The sequence below is a fragment of the Urocitellus parryii genome, chromosome 7, assembly GCF_045843805.1.
Source record: "Urocitellus parryii isolate mUroPar1 chromosome 7, mUroPar1.hap1, whole genome shotgun sequence".
NCBI classification, from domain to species: domain Eukaryota; kingdom Metazoa; phylum Chordata; class Mammalia; order Rodentia; family Sciuridae; genus Urocitellus; species Urocitellus parryii.
Window position 1 is genome coordinate 87,434,330 of NC_135537.1, and position 25,974 is coordinate 87,460,303.

At 48.9% G+C, this 25,974-nt stretch overlaps 1 pseudogene; it reads right to left on the bottom strand.

Annotated features, from left to right (window-relative positions):
- Window positions 1-1,272: 1,272 nt before the first annotated feature.
- On the bottom strand, window positions 1,273-25,766 carry LOC144256017 (ankyrin repeat domain-containing protein 60-like; annotated as a pseudogene).
- Between the last annotated feature and the right edge of the window lie 208 nt (window positions 25,767-25,974).

Below are 25,974 nucleotides of genomic sequence, written 5' to 3' on the forward strand. Positions count from 1 at the left end.
CATTAATTTAAAAGCCGAATCCGGTTTCTGGGATGTAAGTGGGAAGGAAGGGCAGCCAAGACACACAGTTATTTTCCATCACCGCAAAGACAGCCCCTCGATTGTCAGGAGACCTTGGCCACGAGTTCGGATGCTGGAGGTGGTGCTGGAATATAGGGCTTCAGGAAAACGTAAACAGCCACGGGTGGGTGGGGCAGCAGGTGCATGACACGTGGCACCTTGTGAGCATCCTGGCCGTTCCCTGGCGGTGGCTCAGAGCTATGCATGGTCCCACGGGGCCTTAGATTGGTTCCCAGGAAGAGCAGATGAGCTGGACAGCACACAGGGTGTGTGGGTGCCTCAAATCTTCTCACTCTTTCTGTACCATGCCGTCTTCCCCCAAAATTTAAGCCAACATTTAAAAACCAGAAGTTATCTTTTCAAAAAGTCAGGTTTCTGCCCTAGAAAGCTCTAGAACCACCGAGCAGCCTAGGGCTTGAATTTCTGCTGTTGCTGGGTCCCGGTGCCCTCTGCAGACCTTCTCTGTTTACTTCCAAGCCCAGGCCCCCATCTGCAGGGCGGGTACGGCTGCTGCAGGCCCTCTCCCAGCCTGACCCGAGGTGGCGTGAGTCGGGCGCAGACACTCAGGGTGTCTGCCTGCCTGCAGGGAGGCTGTGGGGCTGGCACTGGCCACAGGGAGAAACCAGGCTCTGTCCTGTGTGAGCTCACTCATCTTCCACCGCCCTCCTCCGCACCTTGCTGAGGTCCTGAGGCAGCCACGTGAGAGAACCAAGCTCCCCCCGGCTTGGCTTCTGTCCCTCAAACATGGCTTGGCCACGCTTCCTGAACACCCCTAGCCAGGGAGCTCCCAGCTGCAAGGATCTCACGCACTGAACCCTCGCGACCTCCCGACAGTGGGGGGCACTTGCTTTGCAGAGTGACAGTCGCGCTCATTACTGTGATCCGTCCTAGACAGCGCTGCTCTGAACAGCCTGGGTGGGGGGTCGGTTCCTGTCACCCCCTGCCTCAGCATGACGGGACACGAGGAGCAAACAGCTTAGAATTAAAGGCCGCGCGGGCCTGTGGGTCTGTAATGGGTCAGAACATGCACAGGAACACGCGGCCCCGCCACCCCCTCCCCAAGTCACCCTCCCTCCAGCAGGACGGTGAACTCTGCGTCTGAGTCTGGCTCATCTCCCCATCCCCGCCCTGGCGAGCACCGCCGGGGTCCCATTGGGTGACCTCTGCCCAGTCGCCGGGGTCGGCTTTGGTGGGCAGACATCTCCAGGGGAGCTAACTTGAGGTCTTCCTGGAGCCCAAGCTGGAGCACATCCTCTGGAAGACCTGCCTCAGGATCAGGTCCTTGATGCACGTCTTCCCCGTCCCCTTGGCCAGCCAGTAGAGCAGGAACAGGCGTTGCTCCCCGTCAGCTTGTGGTTCACGCAGCGGGCGATGGAGATGGGGGTCTCCCCCTTGGCGTCCTTCTCCTGGATGGGGGCCCCGTGCTCCAGCAGGAGTTTCATACAGTCCAGCCGGCCCATGGTCACGGCCACGTGCAGGGGAGTCCTTCCCAGGGGCGTGCTATCCAGGAAGTTGGTACCTGTAAAATGAGAAAGCCAGGTCAGCGAGGGCCACTCTCCCTCAGAGACAGTTGGCACCAGAAACACAAGAGGGGCCGGACCGGGCACTGCTGCCCTTCCAGCACCCCTCAGCACCAGCCTGTCCCCTCCTGACAGCCAGTGTCTTTCCACAGTGCCATGTCATCTCCCACTTAGACCTCATCACGGCAATCCCCCTGCTGTGGAGTCAATGTCTTGATCTTTGCTGCTCTCTCACCCGTAACCCCCCAATCAGTGCAGCACCAGCCCCCCACATTCTTCCTCCATGACCCTGCCCACAGTGGAGGGTCTAATTTCACCTACCTTCTGTCTTTACCCTTAAACCCTGCTCTGCATCCTGCCCCCGGCCCTTTGTACAAACTGTTCCTGTCACAAACAAAACTCTTACCTGTTTTCCCCCAGTCCTGGGACAACTCTTGTCCTTCTTAAGTGTTCCATTCACCTTCCTGGGAAGCCCTCCTCAGCTCCCCTTCCCCACAGCACCCCTGCATGAATTCAGGAGACATCTGCCACCTTTAAAATACCCCCATGAGACTGACCATGGAATTAATTATTTGTAATCTGATAACTTCCCCAGTGAGCTCCATGAGGGTAGAAGACACTCATTTTGATCACTGCTGTTTTCACCCCAGGCACGTAGCTGGAGGAGACAGGCACTGGGAAGTGACGGACGACCAGCAGCCTGACTCATGGACAGATCTCCCTTCGATTGAATGCCTCACTGTCTCCCGAAGATGGACAGGCTAATGGCAGGTGTCCAGTGTGGACTTATTGAATCGAATCAAATTCTGGGTAACAAATATCATGACACAGAAAACAAGGCGATTCAATTAAACTCGGTTGACATTTCCGGGGCCTGTTTTCATGAGCTATGGCTGGCTGGTGAGGCGAAGTCTCCATCAGACTCTGGATGGTGGAGTCCACCCCAAATGCCTTCTCCCAGCAGCGTCTGCAGGGGACAAAAAACTTTGCAAAGCCGGCTGTCATTTTTTTAACTGGTGCCCTCAAATACATCACGGTTCCATCAGAGTGAAAATGACTTTTCATGAGCTTAAAGGACTGCTGGGTTGTGAGAAGTCATATTTCATTCTTCAACAGGAAAGAGGCAGTGGAGGAAGGCAGAGGGCACAGTCGCCAACCCTCGCCCAGCTCAGAGGTTCATGTGCCCGACACGCAGCCCAGTCATCCTGCCCAGGAAACCCGGGCTGCTCTCCACCGTGCTTGGTGGAGTGGGGATAATAGAGGAGCTGAGAGGAGGGGTCTGACGTGGAGCCTGCCAGTCAAGCCCACGCGGCCTTGCCAGCCTCCTCTCCCCAGGGCCCTGCAGCTCTTGCCTACATGATTCCAACCTTCTGCATCTCAATCATGAGCATGCCCCCCACACACAAAATACCCCGTGTCCGAGGAGGATAAAGAGTACTCCTGCAGAATCTCAAGCAATGCCCTTCAGTTCAGAGGCAATGTGGGCTCCCTGGGGACAGACAGAACAATGGTCACCCCTAAGTGGAGGCAAGAGTGAGAAGAGTCTGGGGAGAATGTCACCAGAGGAAGTAACTGCAAGACTTGCAGAAAGAAGGCAGGGCCCGTCTGAGGACCACCCGTGGGCCAGGCCACCTGGGATGTTCCAGCTGCAGGTGGGACTAGAATTGTGCAAACAGTGTGGCCATGTCCCCAGCAGTGTTCTGGTTGGAAATAACAGGCCAGAAAACCCTTTGCTGCTCCCTGTCCTGGAGTCTTGAACTTCTGTCTCCCTGCAACAGCAGCATCTTCCAGGGTCTGGCCTCGACAGCCTCTGCCTGGCATGAACTGAGACACTCCCAGACACCCATGGAGGCCTGGCACAGGCCCAGCTCTGTGAGTGACAGGACTCAGACCCAGGGAATCATCACTTGAAGGATCCAGGAAGAACAAGATGCTGTCCGCCGAGACTCTCCAAAGTACCATGCTTTCTGCCCAGATTACCTTGTTCTAGAAGGTACCGCACCGCGTCACAGTGACCTCTGTGGGAGGCAATGTACAAGGCCACAAATGCTTTCTGGGATGTCCACCACTTCCACTTCTCACCCTCCAAGTAGCGTGAATTTGCTGTTCGGTAGAAGGAATCTTCAGTGATTCCGAGACAGGACAGCTGGGGGAGAGAACACAGACGGTTACTCTGGGAAGTGCAGCAGGTGCGGTCAGAGGCTGAGGGCGGCTCAGGGAAGGTCTGTCTGCTTGACCCACACCAAGGTGCATGCTGGGAAAGGAGAGGGCAAAGCCTCATCAAGAAATGGTAGGAAGCCAGGGAAGGGTGGTGGGGGACACTCTTCAACGCCCCGTGGGTGTTCCCTAGACAAAATCACCATCCGTCTACTTGGGGAGGCAGGAACATCCCAGTTGATGTTTTAATGAGAGCAAATAGCTTTTTTGGTGGCCAGAGGAAGGTAGTTGTGGCCTTAACAAAGACACCAACCAATATATGGCCTCACCAGACGGCAGCCCAAGGGGGAAGTCTCCTCGAGATGGCCCGAATTCTGGCCTCCTGTCCACTTTGGTGCCCAGTGCCTCTGTGGAGTACTCTGAACCCCTCTCACAGGGGCCCTGTCATATGGTCACCTCGTGGAACATGGGAGGAAAGCTGCAGGATCCACAGGAAGGACTCTGCCCCAGACATCAGGGCCAGGTAGGGAACAGCACAGGGGACAGAAGTGACAGACATAAGGACATGGGTCTGCAGCAGTTCTGACTCGAAACCCCAAACAGGAGAGAGAGAACCCTACATTGGGGCGAGAGCCAGAAAGCTGAGCCCAGACCAAACTGCTGGCAGCAGAAGAAAGGCCCAGGGATGGGGATGCTGGGACACAGAAGGGACAGCAGCAAGGACAGGTCTGGACGAGGATTGCAATGACCGGGACGGGCCGCCCTTCCTGCAAGTGCCTGCGGCTGGCCCTTGCTTGGCCATAGCCCAGCGAGGGAACTGCACCCTCTCCCCCTGAATCTGATCCACAGGAAAACATCCACCTATCCCCGTGTCAGCGATTCATTTTCTCTGATGGGTAAACATCCTGGTCTTTGTCCTTCCCTCCCACCCAGAGTCAGCTGAGTGCCCCACGGGGGAGGCCTGGAAAACAGTGGGTCCTGCTGCCATCCAGGGTGCTGTGGGCGCCCCCCGGAACTGGGTCACCTCCCGCTCACCTGGGCACGGCCGCAGCAGGCAGGCAAGGCCCAGAGCTCTGGAGCCCTCCACCAGGGTCAAGTGACTCTCAACCTCAGAAGGCAAACGGACGTATTCGCTGCCTTGATTGTGGGGGGTGAGGGATGAGTGGGTCCCTGAACCATAAATAAGTAAAGGCCGTGGAACTGTGCACCCCGAGAGTGAGGGGAAGCTCCTGAAACAGTGTGCCATCATGGGGACCAAGGTCCTCATCTTTCTTCCTTTCTCTGAAGCCTCCACTCAAACCCACACACTAAAGATTGTCGCTCTGTGCAACACCCGTGGAAAGAAGAGGGAAGCACCTTACTGAGGTCCCCTTCCACGGCTGCCAAAACCAGTTCTATCCAGCCATCATAATGCCAAATGCTCAGGGAAATCACTCCTCTGGGCACGACGTCATGGAACTTGAGGGTGTTGTCATCTATCATATCTCCTGCAGGGAGCAATGTTTCCTTTTAAAAAATTGGGCATTAAAGAAAACTTATTACATCAGCTAGGAGATTATCTGACCTTGGGAATCGCAAAGACAATTTTAGAATCTTGAACAAAGATCTCATTTGATGATTCCGCATGAGCCTGTTGTCGTTAATGCTTTTTAGAAAATTAATTTGGCTCAGCTCGGATTGAAGCTGGACCAAAAACACAATGGCAACCATTTATAAAATTCTGCAATTATAGCTTGTCCTGTTTCGAAAAAATACATGAGTCAGTAAAGACGTTTTATGAGGCAAACTCTTACAACGAGAACTACTTAAACTTGAGGCAACTATGTATTGCGGTAAAATGCACTTACACAAGTTACATACGTTTAACTAAAAGACCAGCTCTGGTCAATGTTGTCATTTGCTAACCAAAGAGGTGACAGTGAACAAAAATTGTTGGATTCACATGACGACCCTGGGCAGGGTTTCTCCATGCTGGCACACCTGACATTTTGAACTTGAGTGCTCTCTGCCCTGCGCACTTCAGGGCGTGAGGCAGACTCCCTGGTCTCTACCCAAGGGGATCAGGAGCCCCTGCACCTGGTTCCCATAGTCAAAAACGTCTTCAGGTGTTGCCAATGGCCCCGGGGGAAAAGATCATCTCAAGGCAGACCCATGGCCACGTAAGGAGCAAATATTGACTTTCACTGTGCTGGGACTTGGCGTGTTTGAGCTCCTAAGCCTGTCATCACCTGGCACAGAGGCTTATCCACGTGAAGGACACAGGGTGGGTCTGTTCTAAGTTCACAGATCCAGGCTCTGGGGAAGACCATCGGCAGTGGTAACATGAATATTAATAGAGAGCATTTTTTAGACGGTTCAAGTTGTATTTGGTTGACCTTTTCAAACGCATGCGTTTTCTCGAGTTGGCCATCTACAGTCTCAAGAATGACAAGTGTGCCTCAGGTCTGCCCATGCCAGGCCGACGCACATTCCCAGGGAGTGGAGCTCGCTGGTCTGCTGGGATCGGGTGGCAGGGACCCCTGTGGGCCTGTGTGTTCAGTCCTTCAAAGTGAGTGCCTTGTGCCTGCACTAAGTTCTTTGATCCTCTCGACAACCCCTTAAGACAGGTGCACCTCTGTCTGCTAGGAGCACGCAGAGGCTCCCCTGGCTGGAATGGGCAAAGCCATCTGCTAACAGACTGGAGCTTTGTGGGCTCTAGGGGCACCATTTGATCACTAGAAATTCCAAAGAGTGGATGGAAGTGGAGGATAGTGACTAACCAATCTGTTCATCGGGGTCCTGTCTGTGGCTGGAACACAGAGGATCTTTAGCAATCAGTCTAAGACAACCCGACATCCAGAGAGCTCTGAGACACTGAGGAAAGCTGTGCTCCCTGGCAAAGGCGGGCAGGTAACACATGCAGAGCACCCCCCTTGACAGGCAGACGGCCGGGCCTTAGGCTCGAGCACTATCGCCAGCTAAGTCAATCAGCAGAGTTGCCCAAAGATAGGAAGGGCGCCCCTCGCCTAACTCGCTGACTCCCTGACCACTTGCTTGGATGGGATGCTCACGCACGATCTCATTCGCTCTTCCCTCTTCCGTCTTCGTATTGGGCAAGAGCAGCATCCCCAGATTATAGACAGTAGCCCAAATTTCTCATAACACTGAAGTAGTACCATCTTCTCTCTTGTTTGCCATCCACAGGAAGGACCGCGCAACAGAGAGAGGTCATGCTCTGTAGCAGTTGCTAAGTGGCTGCTGAGTAACAGCTCTGTGACATCAGTGTTAACTCACCCCATCTCTCTCTTTCCCTCTTAACTCTCTTGAATTTATTGCTCAGCAGGGCTCATCAGTGAAAATAAATGAACAGAAGGGGTCCAGACATTTGTAGCTGGAGATACATAATTTTCAAATTACTTGTGGGGGACCCTTAATCAGTCCTTCAATGATTCACCATCGTTCTTAACATGTGAGGTACAGTCTAGGCTGGAGAAACTCTTCCTGCTAAATAAGGCCTTGAAAATGCCCAAGAACATCTTTTGAATGTTCCTGCAGAAAAATAAATATGCCATGGAAAAATGTTGAACCTACTTTAAAGAGTGCAAAAGCGTCCGTTTGGAGTTTCCTGAGTCATTCCTGTCCATGGGGGAACAGCACGGAGAATTCCAGAGCTAATGGGGCTCTGCTTTATGGATTAGGGAACTGAGCCCAGAAGGGCAGTCCGGGAGCTGGCTGGTGGAGACAGGCTGCTCTCAGGTCTCGTCTCCATCGCCTCCCGGCCCTGCAGTACAGCTGCAGTCTCTCTGCAATATCGGCTCCTCACATCTCTGTGCAGCAGCCCAGAGATTTTTTTTTTTTTTTTAATATCTTCATTTTCTTGAAGTGTTTTGCGTTGATTTCAACCAGGTGGGAAGATGATGGATCTCAGGGGCTTTGATCCTGTTCTCATATCCTAAATACTGTAGGGAATCGGGATAGGGAAACCACGTCCTCAGGTTGAGGGAAGGAGATGAGTGGAGGGAGACCTGAGCCGTGGGGTCTTTGGCCTCCCCCAGGTACCTACCTTCCACATGGGATCTGTCTGGACAAAGGGTCTTTGGGGGTCCTGCTTTAGGCATGGTAAGCTTCGGATACTGAGTTCTGATTCCGGTTGGGCTAGCTTTGAGCTCCTAGGCAAGAACACAGTTCAGAATTCAGGATTCTGATACAGACTGGGTTAGAGCCAGTACTGGGGTTCAAATGTGGACAGGGTTTGCTTTGAGTTTTGGGGTCCTGATAAGGACAGAATTTGCTCTGGATTTGGGATTCTGATGCAAACAAGGTTTGCTGTTTGTTTAGGAGTCCTGGTTTGGGAAGGGTCTCTTGTATGGTATTTGGAGTCCTTGTATGGCCAGGACTCGTTTTGGGATTCGAGGTTCTCATGAAGCCCGGATAGTGTGGAAACTGTAGGTTAGGAAATCAGGCAGGTGTACACTGAGATTTGGGGTCTTGGTGATAGTATCTGCTCCAAGATTTAGGGTTCTGACTGAATTCGCCAGGGTTTGGTCTATAATTGGGGATCCTGGTATGGGTGGGTTTAGCTAAAAGAATCTGAGTTTCAAATATAAGCATAGTTTGCTTTTGAGTTTTGGGGTCCTCATAAAGGCAAAGCTTGTTTTGAACCTTGACTTCCTGACATGGACATGGTTGACTTCAACCTTGGAGAGTTGGGGTAGCTGTGATTTCATGGAGGTTTGTGGGTTCAGTACGGGGATATTTCACTTGAGTTTTGGGGTCCTGTTGTAGGCAGGATTTGTCTCATTCTTGGAAATCTTCTGAGGACACTTTGCCTGGATTGGGGTTCCAATGCAGTCATGGTAACCTCAGGGACTAGCTTTAAGATGTGGGCACAGCTGGCTTTGGGTTTGGGGGTCTGGATGAGGACAGGGTTTGTCTGGGGCTTTGACAAAAGTTGTTGATGGTCTGGGGTGTGGAGATAGAGATGGCTAGCTGGAGACGGGATTCAGAATCCAGAGTTTTGGGTAGAGTCTGCTCTGGGATTTAGGATTTCGTGGACACCAGGGCAGCTCCAGGATCTGAGGGGCAAATGTGACAGTGCTTGCAGAGAGATCATGGGACCCTGAGGGGGTAGAGTTCTTCTCCAAGTTTGGCACCCTGGTGTGGACACGGCTGTTGGAGGACTCAGGTTCTGAAGGTCACATGACTCTCTTGGGGATTTGGGGCTCAAGATCTGGCCAAGTTTGACCTTGGTTTTGGGGTCCTGAGGTGGGTAGTGTTTGTACTGAGCTCTAACATCCTTGTATGGACATGGTTGCCAGAGGACTCCGGGTTCTGAGGTAGTACTCCAGTGTGGAGATCTGGGATTCCGTTCTTGGTTGGGGTACTGAGGTGGTCCAGGTTGGTTTGAATTTTGGCATCTTTGTGTGGACCCAGTTGCTGGAGGAGTCAGGGTTCTGAGGTAATGGTCATTACTTGAAGACTTGGGGTTCAAATTTGGCCATTTGTTCTGGGTCTTGGGGTCCTGGGATGGGTAATGCTTCAGTTAGTCCTTGTGTGGACACCATTGATGGAAGTTTTGGGGTTCTGAGGTAGCAATGGTTAGCTTGGAGGTTTGGGGTTGAGTCTTGGGCATGTATGCTCTGTTTTGGGGTCCTAGTGTGGGCAGGGCTTTTTTGAGTTTTGACATCCTTACATGGACATGGCTGATGGGAGTTTGGGGGTTCTAACATAAGGATGGTTAGCCTGGAACTGGGGCTCAGTCTTGGGCAGGTCTGCTCTGAGCTGGGGTCCCAACGTGGGCATTCAAGCTCTGGCATGCTTGCATGGACACAGTTGCTGGAGGACTCCAGTTGTGAGGTAGTCATCATTAGCCTGGGGGATTGGGGTTTCAAATTTGGCAAGGTTTTTTCTGAGCTTAGGGGTCTTGTGGGGGAAGGCTTGGAATTTTAGCTTCCTTGGAGAGACCCAGCTGGTGAAGGATCTGGGGTTTGAGGCTATATTGTTTAGCTTGGAGATTTGGGGTTCAGTCATGGGCAGTTCTGTTCTGGACTGGGGTCCTGAGATCAACAGGGTTTGTCTCAGGCTTTGTGAGCTTGTGAGAACATGGCTGGCTAGGGGACTTGGGGTTCCAATGTTGACAAATATGACATGAGGACTTGGGTTTGCTTGGAGTTTGGGGTTCTGACAGGCAGATTGTCCTGGGTTTGGGGGTACTTCTGAGGATAGGGGTTTTTTTGTTTATTCGGTTTATGGTCTTGTGTGGACACAGCTGGCTTTGGGGCATAGGTCCCTTATGAAGACATGGGGAACTTGAGGGTCTGGGCTTCTGGGGTACCTTGCTGTGGTGTGGAGATCTGGGGTCCTCCTATGAGCTGGACTTACTAGAGGTTGGCAGATGTAGTCTGACCCAGGCAGGATTTCTGTGGACTAGGGGGCCTGCTGTGAGGTCTGCCTTGAGTTTGGGGTCTGTTGTGAATCCAGTGTTTGGGGCTGAAAAGTCCCTATGTGGCTAAGACCCCCAGTGGCTCTTCCACCTGGGGTTTAAAGGTGGCCGGTGTGTTAACACCAGGGGTACCCTCGCAGGCAGGCCTCCCTTTATAACTCAGGCAGGAGGAGTACCAGGTACCCCTCACCGGAGCTCAAGGGACGTGGGGAGGGCAGGGGCCACCTTGGTCTAAGTAGTGGAGCCGCTGGAGGTTGAAGGGGATGCCAACAATCAGGTCCAGGTCCTCTCTAAGCTCCCGCACGGTAGTGTCACCGCGGCAGTTTGACACTCGGAACACCTCCCCAGTGTCCTCTAGCCACACCCGCAAGAAGAAGACCTCAGGGTCCGAGTCCATGGGCTCACCCGCCTGCTGCTTGCTCTGGCTGCGGGCGCGGGCCCTGGGCGGCAAAGAGGCCTGGCGCGGGCGCCCCCCAGCGGCCGCTCGGGTAGCGCACCGCCCGCCCCCGCCGCCCGCCGCATGGCCCGGCCGCACGTCATCCCTGCTGGAGCGCAGTGGCCACGCGTCATCGCTGCCCCCGCGCGCCCGGGGCCCAAGCCCCCGCCCGACTGTGACGACAGGCGGCAGCGGCCAGGCACCTGGCAGGACAATGCGTGGCCTCCGAGGGCCTGAGCTACCTGACCAGGGGCTGGCCTCCGCTCTCCCCCGCCCCTGTCACCCTGGATAACAGTGTGTGTGTGTGTGGGGGGGGGGGGTTGCTGCTGCTGGGAAACTGTTCCCTCTCCGGGTCTGTTTAAAATACAACCTTGGCGTAATTCAGGGCAAGCCACCTGGAGGAATTGCGCGTGAGAAAGTCTCCACGTTGTTCAGGGGGCAGCCAGGTGCAGACCTTGGCCAGGGACCGACCGGTCAGCATGGCAGAAACGACGTGGGCTCCCATGAGGCCTCCAAGGAAATTCGCAAAACGACACTAAACCTCACCAACTTTGAAAATGTCCTTGAGCGCATGGAGGGAGAAAGGTGTTTCCATCAATTCACCCAGCTTTCAAGTAAACAGGAAGTTTACCTGTGGGCTCAAGTCACACTCAGCAAGGAGCCCAGGAGCAATTAACACCTACAAACAGGGGCTAGAGGGGGGCGGGGCGGAGGCAGGCAGAGGAGAGAGGAGAGCCAAGAACCACCTTGGAAAATTCTGTTGTTACAAAACAGAATCAAACCTAAGCTTTGAGATACTTTCTGAAAAGAAACTGCAGCCAGGAGAAATCTTTGCTTTGGAAAGGCATTCACATTATAGACAATTTTAACATACAAGTTGAATTGTAAATAAAGGTTAACTATTTACGGAGTCCCTAAGGGCCTCACAGGCACCTTGTGGTTCAGCATGCAAATTCTACACCTCACAACACGTGTAGAAGCTCATTTTTTCCCTTAATGGTAAATTAATCTCTGTACAGAATACAAGATTGCACTTGAATAACTGTATTTGATACTAGATTAACAGATTTTAACAACATGACAGTCTCAACTTTCTGAGCAATAAAAAAAACTAAAGATTGCTTGTTACCAAAGAAAAACAGTATCTCCAAGACTTTTTTTTTTTTTAATGTGGCTTCTGATTGTGATTAACTCATTCTGTCAAATTGCCTAAATGTCACCCTGGATTACAAACTAAAATCTCATACGTCTTATTTTATTTGGCATGGTATGTATGGATTCTTTCTGTTCTTCTCAGAGAACCAGTTCAATAGAATTTGGGGATTGGGAAGGGGGTATCCTTTATATCAGGAAATTCAATGTGTAGCTTCAGAAATTTTATTTAAAAAAAAAAAAAAGAAAAAGACATACAAAAAAAGATCAGAGAGGAAAAGAGGGCCCTTGGCAGCTGGTTCCTAAATCCCCCGTGGGCTACTCATCCTTCTTCTCTGGGCCCATTGTTGTAAAGATAAACAGAAAAAACAAGAACAATGACATATGCATGCAGAGTTTAATCAAATGTTTACAGAACCTTGAATTATTAACTAATGAAAAAACTGTTTAAATTCTAAAGCATTTGAGTCTAAATTTTAAAAACATGAAATCTAAGTTTGGTGTACTTACATCAATTTGAAGAGTACATGATTTAACCCCCCAGAATCGCTGGTATTTGTGGGCAAGTTCTGATCAGAACTATGGTTTCCTATCTTTTAGTATTCTAAAGCATGAAAGTTGATATCCATGCATCTCAGTTATCTACTTCCCTCTCAAGTTCTTAAATGTCGACAATAATTCTGTACAAAAATGAAAAATCCTTCAGCTTTACACCAACGCCATCTTTGTGAGGAGAGTTCCGGGGAGAAGCAGAGGGTGAGTGCTTAAGAAGTCCCACCCACAGTAGTAGAAAGCCTGCCATAAATCATTCTTAGTAGCTTTGTCACATTTTTCAAAAGTAAACAAACTGGGCTATGTTTGTAGCAACTCAGATTGCAGCATAAATTTCAATGATATATTTGTTCAGTTCACTGATAGGAAGCTAATATTACATTCATATATTTTCTTCCTGTCAAGAGCTATTTACAAGCTGGGCATGGCAGTGCACAAAGCCTGTAATCCTGGCTGCTTGGGAGGCTGAGGCAGATGGATCCCAAGTTCAAGGCCAGCTTGAGCAACTTAGTGAGCTCTTATCTAAAAATAAAAAAAAAAAGATATTTACATATGTACAGTATCTCAGTTAAAAATAAATATAACACCATAAACTATATTTTATATAAAAGCAAAAGGAAAACAAATATGCAAGTCTAGTAAAGATTTCAGGGCTTCTAATAAGCGATTGGGAGGGGAGACTTGAATACAGTCTGTCTTGAACAAAACAGGTTGCTGGCAGGCCTGCACCCTGTCCACAAGGTGTCCTGGGTCAGGCCTGTGGGGCTGGGAATGTGGCACAGGCCTAGCCATCTGCACTTAAGTCCCCACCGAGATTCAGTCTGGGAGCCTTAGACAGGAAAGGGGTCTGTCATTTGGGTGCCCTATGCGGAAGTTTCAGAAATCTTTTCTTCTTCAGCAGATAAAATACAATCAGTTCCCCTTCAGGTCACAAGCCAAAGGTGCCAGGCATGAAACAACCTTCCCAGAGGAGTCCATCCTGTTTTCCTGGTGCAGTAGGGTCCAGAAGACTCTGTCACTTGGTTTTAGGGTGGCAAAAAGGAAACATCTTGGTCCTGGTCAGATTGCAAAGCCAAGATGGTCTCTCCAGCAACTTCAAGATGAGGGTTACTTGCATTTCTAAAATACCTTGAGGAGAGAAATCACAAGTTCGTATCACATGTGCCATGAACTGTGTCTTAACACATCCTCTAGTTGCTGCTGCTGTTGTTAAACCACATCAGGATAACAAGTCATTTTAATAGAATAGTCATACGGACGTCCTTTCAAATGACAAAATGCCTTCATTAATAAGTATCTAACTTTTAAAGATGGACTCCCAATAGTTTTGCATATTTAAAAAATTATAGTAAGTAAAAAAAAATAATATTACTTGTTTTCCCGGAAATATAAAAGAACTGGCACCAAGTGGAAGACAGGAGGAGGGCAGTTGCTCGTGGGTGGGGCAGAGGTACAGGTACAGGGAAGGATATAACCTCTCCCTATATTGGGGTGTAGAAATAAACCATTCAAAGAACACACAGATTTTATTAACTTAGTCTTGCTCAGGTTTAAAATAACCAACCAGGCTGGTGTAGGAGTGTCTTCTTAGTACACCTCCACTGCAGAGGAACAGAAGTCACAGCATAAGTCACTAACTTTTACATCATGCCTCAAAATTTACAAGTGTCCCTCCTTTCTAGAAGATCACGTGATATTTTGTACTTTAGCATATGTTCATCAAACATAAAGACTAATTGCATTTATTTCCTTAGCTGTTTTATAAATAATAACTGTTAGGCACAAAAGTTGGTCTATTAATTCACCTACTACTTCGCAACTGTGTTGTCACACGACTTGCCGTCATTTCCTAGAGGAAGTCCAGTTTCCCCCTTTAACAACTGATGGTTTATTGAAGTGTGTAAGTTTGGAAAAGCGCAGGGCGCACCCTTGTCCAGCAGTGTCCACCGCGGAGCTCTGGCCAGCAGCGAGGGATCCTAAGCAAGGCCCCGAGGCTGGGACCCAGGGGCTCTGCAAGCTGGTCCTCCTGCACCACTGCCTGTGGCAACAAGCAGGGAAGCCAGAGGAGTGACTTGTCCAACTGTTTTCTAAAAACACAAACTTGTGTAGTGCCAAAGAATTCAGAATCTGTAGGTTTAAGGTATACGTGTGTGTGTGTGTGCGCGCGTGAGCTTCAAAATCCCAGCACTGAATGTGGTTAGAAATACCATTAATATTTCAGCCGCATTCAGCCACTGACCAGCGACATGGCCTGGGTTTATGGCTTAACTTTTCCAAGCCTCACTGTCCTCAACCGTGCGGTCCTTTGCACAAAGCATGGAGCAGGGTGCTGCCGCACTGCGTGTGGCTGGCCACGAAGGGTTCGAACCCCACCTCTGCTATCCACCAGGGCACAGGCTCTGGATGCAGGGTGTGGCTCTCAGTGCAGCAGGCTCCTCCAGCATCTCCTGCACACTCCTTCCCCTGCCAGCTGTATGTATATCCCCTCATTTAATCCTCAGGACTCCCCTAGGAGAGCAAAATTAGCCTAGTATTAGAGTGAGAGAATTCTGGTCCAATCTGATGGTGACATCTGGAGGCCTCATGACAGCTGGGTGGGAACACGCCAGGTAGGCCCTGAGATCTTCCTGCTGCAGGGCATCTGGAGCCACAGCTAGCAGACAGGCGCCAGGCACTGTCCTGCCCAGCTGAGCAGCCCTAGCCCTCTGAGCCCTTCAGCAGCAGGCACGGGGGACACAGTGAGGCTGCTCTGCCCCAGGCCACTGGCGAAAAGTTGTAGACCTGGGCTTCAACCAGATGGTCTTGCTCCAAGTAACCCTCCCAACTCCCTAGTGACACTTCCCAAGAGCTGTGCTGAACAGTCCTCTCAAGACTCCCAGAGGGACAACTGGCTGCAGGGTACCCACTGCCTTCTGCCACTTACCGAAGGCAATGGAGGTAGCAAGTGACCTTATAGTGAGCCTTTTGGGTTGTGCTTTTGTGGGTGCTCTAAAACCTGAATAATTAATTAGTTAGAACAACAACAACAAATCTCATTGATTTTTCTTGAACAAAATTGGTTGGTGTGATGTCCTTTTGTTTCTCACTGATTTTCTAAATCCAGATAGAGAATTAAAAAGCAAAAGCAAAATTATTTATGCTTCTGCAGTTTGGGAGTTGGCATTTTTCAAAGCAAATGGCCCAGTACTCCACAATTCCCTTCCAGCCCTACAGGGGGCGTTCATGAGTCCTTTAGTTGGGGATGATTATGAGGGAGGAAAGGAGATTTGAGGTTTGGGGTCAGGTAGGGTCCAACCATGGTGTGCGTCACTGTACTATCAGTGCAGCTGGGTGATGGGCTCAAGGAGTTGAATTACACCATTGTATATGCTTGAAAAGGTACATGAAGTAAAGTTACAATGCTTAAAATAACACCAGCAGAAAACAAAAATCATGAGTTTACACTTCCTGTGTGATCTTGAGTAAATTACTTAACCTCTCTGGGCTTGAAATGTATTATCTAAAACAAGAGTCCAAAGGCAAATTGACTCTAGCATGCTCAGTACACAGTAGCTCTATTAGAGAATCTGATGTGATGAGATGCTTTGCACTAAAGAAGTATTCAATAAATGGCAATAAACCCTCATCACTGCCATTGTCCCCAGCCAAACACATGCCCCCATTTCCAACACTCAGTAGAGCACGTGGCCCAGGAGCCTGACAGACTGACATGAATTTCAAGTACCTGAAGACGTAAAGCAGGCTCTGTTCTAACCTCTTGTTCTGCCTTTCATCCCTCTCCTTCCAAAGCCACTGGCTACAGTAAGGTACAGTGGTGGGATGGCCCTCGCCTGGCCAGAAGAAGGGAATGGGAGAGTCAGAGCTTGCTCCCTGCTAGCAGCCACAGGATGTCTGACACACAGTAGGGACTCTGGCCATCCACAGGTGGGTGAGCTCACTGGAAGGTGACCCTGGGTTGGTGCTTCCCGTCACTGCAGGATAAGGGTCCAGGCAGAATGTCCTGGAGCTCCCAACTAGGGCTCAGGGGCTGGGGTTCTGTGCTGAAAGGATGTCATCAGGTTGCAGAGCAATACAGGGGTGGATTCTCCCAGGGCCTCACCTACCCCACCCATTGAGAGCAGTGCAGGAGCCCCCACCAGCTCCTGGGGGCAGGGGACTAACTCCAGGCCCCTGAACTGTGCGGCCAGAGTGCATGCAGAATCACCACAGCCTGCGAAAACACGGAGGAGCTCATGAGAAATGCTGCCCTTGTGCCATCTCTGACCATGAAACAGAAAACAGACACCTGTCACCCTCCCACCTTTCTCACGGATTCACAAGCAAAAGAAAAAGTCGGTTTTGTCACAATAATCATTAGAACACAGAAAAAGGATGTTTAAATATATGGCAATAAACATATAGACACACATATAAAAAACCCTTCATTAAAAATGAAAAGGAGAATGGCATTTGAAAAATGCATTAGCAAGCTTGGGGGTCTAAATTTTAGAACATTTCTTCTTGCATCATAACGAACTACATCGTTACTTCTTAGAACATGTCACTTTTCATAAGATTTTAGAGCCATCAGAAAATCAGTATTTTCAAATGAGATTTCTCAGTCGGTATTCAGCTGGTATGAAGCCCATGAGAAGCAGGACTGGCTTTCCTATACTGCAGTCTGCACACTGAGCACCTCACAGAACCATGCCAGAGTGTTTAAAAAAAAGAAAGAAAAGAAAAGGAAAGGAAAGAAAGAAAAAAGAAAATGAAAGAGGAGAAATAAAAAGCAGCAGCTATTATTTAAAGGGTTTCACATATAAAGTGATCTATCCACAAATTCTATCACTGAGGCACATCATTTTTAAAAAAGCTACTCCAAAAATTGATAAAACTATATATAACACAGTTCCTAATTTCAAAATTTAAAAGCTGGTTTTATAGGTAAACTGACAAATTCACCCCATGAAAAATACAGATATTAAAATGGAAGATAAACACTCCTGCTTTTTTTTTATTGATGATTTTTAATGGCATTGCTTTTTATTTTTTTTCTGTTTTTTATTTGTTCTAATTAGTTATACATGACAGCTGAATGCATTTTGATTCATTGCACACAAAAGCTTTTAATACTCCCAAACAGAAAAGGCCGAGTTTCCTCCCTCGTTGGAAGGAGAGCCACCAACTTCAGAAACCTCTCGGCATACAACTTCAGGGTAATGTGCATTAGGTAATCACAGGCGCCACAGGGGCTACGGAGGTCCAAAATCAGCTTCAGCTGTGTGAAATTAAAACAAAACCAAAATAACAAAAAGCAAAAAACAAAACAACAAACAAAAACAAAAAACAAACAAAAAACAACCCAACAACAAAAAAACTTCCTTTGGTCCCAAAGAACACCTCACTAATTTTTCTTCACTCTCATTTAATCTTATGCATAAAAACAGCCGGGCTGAGAAATGAACAGCACAAGACCTCGCCAGCGCGGTCAGTAAAAGGCACACAGCAGAAGGCCGCGCGAAACGGCTAGGCTAAGAAACGTGGAGGCAAAAATCAACGCGCACAAACCAAACTAAAAGGAAGCAGATGCAGCTTCGCACCACAGAGGCTGGGAAACGATGGCCGCTGACCTAGTGTCCAGCCGGTACCGCTCGAGTGGCCCAGGACACCCGCACCATTCGACAGCGTGAACAGCGGGTCGGGCTCCCGGGCCTCGGGGGAGCGGGGGCGCCGCCTGGAGACCCGACCGGGGCCACCAGCCGGCGGCCGAGCGGAGCGGAGTGGGCGCAGCGCGCCGCGGCGCCCCGCGGCCTGAGCGGCTGCGGAACCGACCGCATTATTTTCACCAGGCAGCCAAAGGAAATGAAAAAGCGGCGGGTAGGGGGGTCGGCGCCATGGGCGCAGGTGCTACTTTCATATGGAAAGCACTCTGCTGGGGAAAATGACACCGTATCATGGGCGCGGGAGCACAGGATCCTTATCAGCAGCTTGGGCTGCAATAAGCGCAGCGGAGATGGAGATCGGTGCTTGTTTTTACACTCATTATTCCTTTACAGCAAAAAAGAAAAAGGAAAAAGAAGACAAGACAAAAGCAAGACGGGGAAGCAGCAATATCCTGCAGAGAAAGCCCTTCATGCCGACCTGAGGTCAGGCCTTGGCCCAGGCTCTCCCCAGCTGACTCTGGGCAAGTCAGGCCACATGAGGGGCCTGGTTTCTTCTTCTGCACCCAGTGTGCTCAGCTGTGCGTCCATAACACCCTACACAGAACTGCAGCCCTGAAGGACAGGAGCTGGGGAGGAAACACGCTAAGGCATTGCCTATTGATAACAACATCCACTTTAAGATTTGGGATGGTGCATTTCAACAGAAGAAATCCAGACAACTGCACTGTGAATTTTTTTCTTTTTGTTTTTCACTGATTCCAGACATATCCAGGGCTTAACACGACTGACTGGAGAGAGGGAGCTTGTTTTTAACCTTCCTTCTTGCCTTTAGAAAATCATAAAGATGCTTAAAAACTCCTGTGCGCAAGATCCTTTAAAATCCACTGAAGACAGGTACCGGGTCAGCTGCCATCAACTGATCCCCAAGAATCACAGCCAGCTCCTGAACGAAGAAGGCAAGATTCTGGCGGACCTTCCACTAGGGGTACAGAGCAGACACACAGATCACAACAAGCAAATGTAATTTAATGTTCCCAACATCTTACATGGCATTTCTGGAGCAAAATGAATGCTTCCAGGTGTCAGCCACTTAAAGCTCTATTTCATCAGAGACCAGTAAACACGCCGATCGGCATCCACAGGAAATCCAGGTCAGCGAGCCTGGCCGAAGCTTCCCTTTGCTTCCTAATTAAATAACCCTCCTCTTTCTGCACCTTCCTCTGAAAAGGTTTCCTTTACCTGCATGAAGACAGTGTTTTGTACGTGTCCTTCAGGCAGTGCCAATTCTGCCTACCCAGGTCACTGCCACCCTGGGAAGCTGTCTGCACAGTGTTTGGCTACGTCTGGGCCTGCACTTGGTCAGTCATCTACACAAACTGATTTAGCAGAAGCTGAGGGAAATGAGAGAAAAAGGAAAACATTACACTTTAGGAAAGAGGGTCAAAGGGAACAGCAAACTAAGGAAAACAAGCAATTTGGAATTTAAAGGTGAAAACAACAAAGCAGAAATTTGGGGAGGAATAAGAGGCCTTCCCAAAGTCAAAGGGCTTTGGGGTAGCACCCTGTTTTCTCCTGGGAATGGGTTTTGGCTTTGGAGGAAGTTCAAGTGGTGCCCACAACTTATCTGAAATCACAAAGAACAGTCTAGGTAGCTGTCTGCTTGGCATGGTTAACCACCTTGAGGTTGGGGGCTGTCTACTCTCTCCCACAATCACCCAGCAATTGAGGGCCCATGACCAACACCTAGGTCATTACTGTCTTCCAACAGATGGGTGGTGCCCCTAAGATGCCCCCTGCATACATTCATTGCTGTAAGGGCAAAGCTCCACCATAATCTAGAACATGTGTGAGAACTTATTTGGCACCAGAAGCTAATCCATGAGAGAGAGAAACTGAACACACACAGTTCAACCAAAGAAGCTGTCGACTTTTGACCAAAAAAAAAATATATATATATATATATATATATTTGTATTAAACAGACACCAAATAGTAAGATGTCAAAATATTTCTTACATTAACTTTATTAAAATAATATTATAGATTGTTCAGAATATTTTAAACACTACTTTAAATTTTCTCTTTTTAAGTTAGAGAGAAAATGTTAGCAACACAGGTTATGAACCAAGATACATACTTAATATTGATAGAAGAAAATTATTTGGTTTCAATGTCTGTTCTTAAACTTAACTTTCAGAAAATAAAGTTTTGAGTTGCTCGTTCTTTCTTTTTCTTTTCTTTTTTTTCTTTTTTTTTTGAGGAACAAGCCTATAATTTAGATTTGTTCTCCTCAAGGGGATGGGTTCATGCCTCTGCTTAGTCTCCAAAGGGTCACTGGTTCCATTTCTGGGGTTGCCAAGATCCTACAGAGTTATTTGGGAGTATTTATCAATTTGCACCAGACCACTCCCCCTTCAAAGAAATGAAAGAAGCCAACCTAAGCCAAGAACATTCTCTGAAGTCAATGATGTCTCTCCAGAGGTTATAAACTGCTTTTGTACAGTTAGATATCATGTTGTACAGGCCAGTCATTTTAAGAGCTAGAGAAAATTGATTGCACATATTTTAATTCCAAGACTGCTTGTGGTCCTTACACAAAACAAAAGCTACTGTTAAAGTTGGTGAGTGCCAACCATGTGAGCCTGCTTGTACTAGTCTCTGAGCCCTGAAAACCTCCCCCCTGTGGCTTCCAGCACCCTCCAATAACATTCACATGTTAAGGGTAGACTGCCCCAGAGGAAGGATGAGGTTTGCAAGCCACAGAGTGGCCAGCACCTCAGTTTTCTGGGGAATAGATACTGCAGGGCCAGTGGACCTCTCAGAGGGCAGGGGGCAGTGAACTGAGTGAAGAGGTGTGGCGATGACAGAGAATGCGCCCCGTAAACTGCTTTTAGTTTCCACGTGGACAAACACTGTGCGTGTTTGCTAATGAACCTTTACATTAGGTTAACAATTAAAATGAACAAGAACATTCACCAGTGACATATTGGTCTCTGATCATTGATTAACATTAACTGAGATGGATCTGACCTTCTCCTTCAACCATGACGTGGATTTCTAGCTTGCACTTGAAATGTCATACTGTCTACCAGCTTAATGGATTCTGACAAATCAGCTCAACATATAATCCAGGAAAGTCGATTAATACAGGGATAGATGCTTCGTTCATTCTCAGGCATGCCACCAGAACCTTCAATGCCAAGGTTTTCAGTGAAGTACACTGTTTATTGTAACAGAATACGAGATAAATACAGAGGGCATCTGGTATGACAACCTAAGGTTTTTTTTCTCTGTTAATAAATTCACATATACTCACAATGTGTGTGGCTGAAATTATTATTATCCAAAGCCCTCGGGGTCCTGTTGAGTGTAGCAGTTACCAGGAGCCAAGTTGGGTGCAAGCCAACCACCAAGGCCAGCCCCTAACAGTGCCTGAGTTCAGTGCCCTGCACCAGCGCTGCAACAGGCTAATGGCTCCTGAGCACCCCCTTCCTTGCAGAATCCTGATGCTTGAGGAGATGGGCGTCTTCTACACCCTCCCCCATGCTGTACCCACAAATATATGGTGCAGCTGTGGCCAGAGAGGGGCCCTTGGCGAGAGGGCAGTGAGGTGGGTTTCTGGCAAAGGATACCTTGCTCTTCTGAAGAGACAAATGGGAGACAGGCAGAACTGTCACGAGCACCTTGCAGAGTGGACAAAGATACCGAGTGGCCAGCCCTGGAGCTTCCTGTCCATGGCACTGCTGTGTCTCAGCATCTGGCGTGAGGGAGCTCTCTCCTCACTATTCAAGCCTCTCAAGAGTCTGTTTCCTCTTCCTTCTTTGCAACTGGCAGCTCTGGCTGGGCCCAGAAGAACCTTGAAGTTGAGCTGAAGTCCACAGCTCTGGCTCCTCACTACAAAATGAAGGCACAGGGGCACAGGGGCTTTTCCATCCACCCAAGAGCCAACCTGAAGCAATTGCTTCTTTCCCTTTCCATGTCTGTCTCTAATGGAGAAGCCCAAATACTGTCACATCAATGTCAGCATGGTCACACCTTTCTACTTTATCCCCATGATCACTACAGTTAGGTCACAAGGTAACAGCATGAGTTTTCTGGCCCATTTTTTAGGAAAAAACAGCAACCCAGTATACCATCTCATTTCTTACTAAAGATAACTATGACCAACTCTTAAACATTTTATAATCAGGTTTTATGAATTTTGTTTTGCTTTGCTTTACTGGAGCAGGTCTATGGAGTATGAGAGTTGGTAAGTCAGTTTTATCACTAAGCCAAAATTAAAAACTGTGTGAACAGAGAAACAATTTGCACTCAGGCGCTGAAAACCGTAAGTCTGAAGAGCCTGCCCACCACGGCCCACCGTGAAGAGAAGGCTAACATCCCTGCTCCTTCCCTGATCACAGACCCCTCCTTGTTTTTCAGGCTCCACTCCAACCCCCAGGCACGGGAGAGCATATTTTAAAGTGGTCGCAGTGAAGTTTAGAAGGAATTAGGGCGGCTCAGGAACCCCAGTGGAAGAGGGTTAGAAAGCTTCTAGATACTCAGGAAGAAAGACATCCCAGGCCTTCTAACCTGGCTTCAGGCCCTGGACTCCAGGAGGACTCAAGCTCTATGTTCCAACCAGCACCACTGCCAGGACACCCTGGACTAAGGAGCCCTGTGCAGTGAGGGGCTGGGTGCGATGATCTTTCCCTAAAGCCTCCATCAACTTTAAATTCTAGGAATTCCATGAGTCCACCCTCCACTATTATTAAAAGATGTAAATGACTGTCAGCAGTGACACAGACATTTATATCATTAATGCCCCCTCTCCCAAGAATCAGTTCTTGTCATCTTTGGAGGAGAGGGAAGGTACTTTCTGGTTCCCGCCCTGTTTCTGTGGAAGAGAATCAGTGTTATCAATCACCTGATTGATTGGATGTCTAGTTATCCCAAACATGACCTTAAGAATGAAATGAAACTTGCCATTTATCTTCTCTTCAGGGATATATTAATAAAAGAAAATGCAACTTTGTGATTTCTGTCACATCCTCAGTGGCTGAGGGATAGGGCAAATACTTACTGTGCTTTGTAATATCCTGGCTACAGAGAGCTCATTCCGAGATGATGAAGCTGACAGGGGGATGTGACTGTCAGAGGCAGAGCTGGGATCTGCAGTGGACCTTCTCTTCGACCTTCTGTTGGCCTATGCTGGGGTCATCTGCAGAGTCATACTGTGTGGCTCTCAGTGCAGCTGACGACACCTGAATTCGAGGTGCAGGAAGAGAAGTGTCAAGAAGCCGAATAGCTTATGTGACCTGTGGGGGCTCACTCCAGAGAAGTGGGCACCACACACACACTCTGTTCCCAAGCTGAACACGTCAGAGTGACAAGGTTCTGGAGTCTCAAAGTGAGTTCTCAGTAAGATGTAATGGGCCGCTTACAGTAACCACTTCAACTAAGGGCCAGCCCCACACACAGCATCCAATTTGAACTCAAAAGCCTCGGCCAGGCAAAGCCAGAGCTGGACTCCATCAGCTTTCACAGAAAGAACCCAATGTTACTGTGCAGCAAGCCTGGGAGGCCTATGCCACGCAGGGTATGCTCCCATCCTCTGTGAGGCCTGCCCCTGGCATGCCCTGCACACCCGCACTCAGTGAGTTGGTATGTGAGCAGATGAGTTATGACCTGCTCACCAAGCCCGGGCTTCCCCCCTTTGTCCATAGCATGACTAGGAGAGACTTCCTAACAGTAAAGATGATATATTTGACATATTTTTCTATAAAAATAAAACTGCATGCTTCCAGTGTCCAGCCTGCCAACACACACACACACACACACACACACACACACACACACACATACACACACACACACACAACTTCCTGCATCCTGTTTTCTACACACACACACACACATACAACTTCCTGCATCCTGTTTTCTATGAGTTAAATTTGATGGACCCCAAGATTCATTAAAATACTTAGAGCTTGCAACTGGCTCTCCTCTGTGCCCAGGGCAAGTCCCCTCTTCTTAGTTCAGCACACTAGGCCCTTCCCAATGGCCTAAGGGACATTCCTGTTATGGTCAGTTTACAAATAAAACATGTCATTTATTCCTGTATCTTTGGGGTTACAGATGCCTTGGAGAACCAAGGAAAGCTATAAGTCCTTTCTTACAAAGAAGTTACACATGCCATACATACAAGATGCCACAAACAATGGTTTCAGAGAACTGAAAGAACCCTCTGGAACTCACTCCTTGACCTCCCTGGCTGGTGGGCTCCCAGCCATCCCCCAGAGCTCAGGTCAAAGTACTGGTGTACTCTGTAAGCAACTCTCGCAGACATTTCCTCTGTCCCCAGGAACTACACTCTTTAAGCTGGCTAAGTCTCCTCCTCAGCCAGTCCTCGCCATGTTCCACATGGGGCTGCCAGCATAATCCCCTCAACAGATTCCAAGAGCTTCAGGTGCCCATCATAGGTACCCAGCCTCCAGCTCAGGTTCCAGTGCTAGGGATCAGGGTGGGTCCCATGATGTGTTTTCTAAACAGACCTCTGCCTGCACCTGTTAGAAGTGACGTGTTACATGTGCTCTTTCCTTTAAAAAACTTGATTTAATACTCTCCATAAATTTAAGGACAAAGACTAATCACAGGGCTAACTGGACCTTCACATTTCCCTTCCTGAAAGCTTCACCAATCTTCACCCAGCAATAGCAATAAGTGGTGTTTTTTTTTCCAATTCTCCAACTCATGGAAGTGTATAAATATAGCAGCACCATAGAGAAAGCAGAGTCATGATAATGGATATAGACGACAGGGTCTGACTCTCAGATCAGATGCCAAAAGGAGCTCTAGTCAGAAAATAAAAACACCCCAAGACGAAGCTGTAGTCTTCCTAGCCACACAGAGACAGATACCTCAGAGTGCAGCCAAGGGCTGAGTTAACAAGCTCCAAAAGAAGCATCACCCTTAGCTGCCTGTAACAAGAAAGGGCATCAAATAGGGGAAAGACATCAGTGTCCACGCACTGTCCTTTTCTTATAAAACTGCCTCAAATGATGCATATGTCTGTCTGCAGAACAAGGAGGCTCAGTCCTTGCAAGAGTCCCACGTGGAGACACCTCCAACTGTCCTGGCCAGGGAGAGACCGAGCCGATTGGTTTTCTCCACATGTGCATAGTGTATGTAAACTCAGGCACACACATGCATCAATATGCAGGCCGGAGGGGGAAGGAAGTGGCCACATGCAATGCACAACACAGAAACATCTCGTGTTCTCTTTAATGACAACAGACCACCTTTACGTTGAACATCTGGACCATTCATCTTATGCTCCTGCAAACCAGGGAGGACTTCCTGACTCTCACATCTAGCCTCGGGTCTGCTACAGCCCTCTTCCTGTGGCCAAGCCCCGCTCAGAAGCTGCTTTACGTCCTGGCTTATATCAGGGACAGGAGTTTGTCAATAAAGAACACTAGAGAACACATCCTTTGAATTCCTTGGGCAGGCTGGCTGCTGATGGGAGGTCATTAATATCAGAGAGCTGTGAGAAGGCACTGGCCCCGAGCAGGGTTTGGGCACTGTGGCGCTAGTCACAGCAGGGCCTTCCCGCAGGTTTTCTGTGGGGCTGGTAGAGGGGCTACTGATAGGTAGGAGACACTAGTTTCCACTGATGTCCCTTCCATGAGTGGATCTGGCACTATCTACATAGGCTTTGTTGAATCAACTGAAAGAAGCAAACTTGTAGTGTCATGTGACAGACTGGAAGGGACGTGGAAAAACCTGAGACCTACCTCCTCACAAGCCCAGTTCTCCTCTTCCTCCTCTAACTGGTCATCCACCATTCGTGTGCCTCCCAGTGTCAGATTAAAACTTAACGAGTAGTTCAGAGGCCCAATTCACTCCCTCTGAACTACTGGGAGTGTGGTGGACATGAAGAACATCATGTGACAGCCAAGCTGAGCCTTCCTCTGCATTCCAGTGCAGAGTGTGCCTGACACTGCAGAAGCACCTCAGGGGCAAGTTGTACCCACTTACTGCTCATTTGTATTT